General features: G+C 39.1%; 1 non-coding gene across 1 annotated transcript; it reads left to right on the top strand.

The window, feature by feature from the left end:
- The first annotated feature begins 1,156 nt into the window (after positions 1–1,156).
- Positions 1,157–1,249, top strand: TRNAI-UAU. The gene is given in 2 exon segments: positions 1,157–1,194; positions 1,214–1,249. It is a non-coding gene; the product is annotated as a tRNA-Ile (tRNA).
- The last annotated feature ends 1,737 nt before the right edge of the window (positions 1,250–2,986 follow it).

Below are 2,986 nucleotides of genomic sequence, written 5' to 3'. Positions count from 1 at the left end.
GAAACTACTTACCACATGTAGTTGCCATTTAAACAACAAGTGTTCAGCAGGGAATTATAGTCTAATTACTTTTTAAAGATTTAATCACTTAAAAAATTAATCACTTAAAATATTTACATTTAGATAAGACCTTTCATTCCAAAGGATAACAAGCATACATGTTAAACTGGCAATCTTTGCAGCAGAGGCCTTTTCTTAATAGACGTAAAATGCTTAGTATCATGGGACCCTAGCATTAGTCAGGATTGCTTTTTATTTAGACTATACACTTCACACACTTCACCCACTCCTGTCTGTCCATGTAGATACCAGCTGAAGTGTTAGCTGTAATGTCACCATATTTCCCTAACATTGGACAATAAATACCAGTGGCATCTCAGTACTACAGTATGATAACTGTAAGGGGAAGTTGGGTAGCTGTAAACCACTGACTGCAATGTGCAAAGGGCTGAAAAACAGCTCAGCATAAGACGCTGCTCCTAGAGGCATCGATCGCACTAGAGGTAGCTTCTGTGCATCCAGCAGAAGTGCTCATATACTACAGTATTCGGCAGTGGTATAAAGAATACACTGAAGCACTAAGCAAACACAACCCAAGGGGCCTTGCTACACATTTTACATGGTGTGGTGTGCAATCCAAATTTGGTAGACAAGGTTCTTCGGGTAAATCTGATATATTTTATTAGACCAAGTCAAATATTTGGAAAAATTCTACCCCAGCCAGTGTTGAAGATCTGAATCTACAGCTTCCCATTTGCTCTCTTTCTTCCCATTGTCAAAAGTGTCTAGTGCCATCACCCTGGAATCCCCTTGTCTTCATGCATTAGAGGAACGAGGAGAGAAACTGTGTCTAAAACATAGGACTGGAAAGGACCACATGGGTCATCAAGTTTTGTCTGCTCTTATCATGGGCAACTATACAAATGATGTTTAACCAAATTGTACATAGGAATATTCACTCCAGCAGCTTCCCCATACTGCAGCCACAATGCACTCCTACTGTCCGATAGCAAAATTTAAGGTCTGTAGTACAAAAACAGAGCCTCAAGAAAACTATATGCTACAGAAGAGAGCAGGAGAAGGAGCTCTTACAATGCCTTATCTTCTGGGGTTCATATTTTCAGATATCTTTGAGATCATGCATGAAAAATAACATACTCCAGTGGTGCAATGGGTTAGCACATGGTACTTATAATACAGTACTAGTGAAGCAATACCAAGGTTGTGAGTTCAAGCCTCACCTGGAGTATTTCACTTTTGGGGGCTGGATCTGCGAGGTCCCTTCCAGCCCCTTACAATCTATGAAGATTTATCCTAAGAACAAAGAACTATTTATTTCATTTTATTATGTTTTTCTTGCAACTTAGACTCTTTGGCTACAGCTGTTTTTCTCCCAAATACCTAGTTCCATTATTAGAAGTGAAACCTTTTATTTACAATGACTATACTTGCTTAGTATTTTCACTCCGAAAAAGACCCTTTTCAAAAAAATTATATTTCTGAAAAACATCATATTTGAAATTTTTTTGATTTTTGATTTTACAAAGTATTTTCAGTTTGGGGTTATTTTTCTTTTTCTTCCTACTGGTTCCTTTTTTTAATGCAACAAGAGGGAAAAAAGCACAAGAGGCTGAAAGAAGGAAAAAGGGAGTGAGCAGTGGGAATGAAAGGATGGGAATCACAAGCAGCGCTAGAAAATATTGTTTGGGGGGCAGGGTGGGGTGAAGCATGCCCACCTGACCCTACCCCTCCCTCCCATAGGACCGTTCTAGGGCCAGCGCATGCTGGTGCTGTGCACACAGCAGCAGAAGAGTGCACAGCGGGGATGCTAGATGCAATGCTGTAGTGGCAGAGCACTGGAGCTGTTGCCGCTGGCCCAGTTGGGAGAGGGGGTGGCTAAGGCCCATTAGCCCCGGCCTTCAGCTGCCCATGATGGGAATAACAAACAAACAAACACTGTAAAATGTTGTTACTAATATTTTTATTTTTGTAAAAATGAAACAAATGTCAATGCCTGCAGAATAAAAATTCCTATTTTTAAAATTTTCTTTAGCTCTAAGGTTTGCATCCTTGTTCCCCCATCTACCCTACACCTTTAGTTCTCTATTAATGCTTATTATTACATTTTATCCTTTCCTCATTATTCCTCATCAAGGAACCACTGAGACAATGTCAAACACCCTATATTTTGAATCATATATATTTAGCTTTTTCATTACCTATTTTCTTCCCCTCTTCTCCAAGGGAATAGCAATATTCCATCATACATGTATAGTTTACTATGCTCTGCTGGCTTTCACTCTTCAGACCTGATGGAGAATGTCTTACAAGTAAAAGCTCGTTTAACTAACTATATCACAACTATGCAGTTGGTTCAATAAAAGGCATCATCTTAAGACATGCTTGCCTCTCTGTAAAAAGATTGAGCTCTGGGATGACTGTAACAGTGCTTCCTCCACCTGGGGCGTCTCCCTGATGCTGTTTCTCCCTTAAAGTAAGCGGAGCCTTTGTCGTCCTCTTACACTTTCACGTAGCTTCTAGCACTACATTTTGTTTTCTGGTCAGTCTTGAATTGGCACTTCCTGCAACACGCATTGAAAAATATCCCTGCTTGCACAAAACATTTTGCCTTCAGATATGAAGTTTTTTCAGTCTTTTTGACAAAGGCAAAATTTTCTCTTTGGAGGCATTATATGCCTGCCCTCTTTCTTACTATGTCATATATCATAATAAAGAACGATGGGGTAAATATAACTAACTTGAGTGGTTCTGCTGTTATTAACCATAAGAGTGTAACTCAAGTGGCTTAGGAATAGGAGTGAAAATAGGAGAATAGGAGGAATAGGCCCTAAGAGTGAAATATAGCCATCTATTCACTTTATAGCTATCTGTTCTTATTTCAAGTGTGTCAAATTTTTAGTTAATTTTGAAAGTTTTTAATATAATGCATGAGTCATTGGAAAATGCTCTTCTAGAAGGCAGATGA

This window comes from Crocodylus porosus, unplaced genomic scaffold, assembly GCF_001723895.1.
Source record: "Crocodylus porosus isolate Cpor-Errol unplaced genomic scaffold, CroPor_comp1, whole genome shotgun sequence".
Lineage (NCBI taxonomy): Eukaryota > Metazoa > Chordata > Crocodylia > Crocodylidae > Crocodylus > Crocodylus porosus.
The sequence above is the reverse complement of the archived record's forward strand: the minus strand, read 5'-3'. Positions and strand labels throughout refer to the sequence as shown.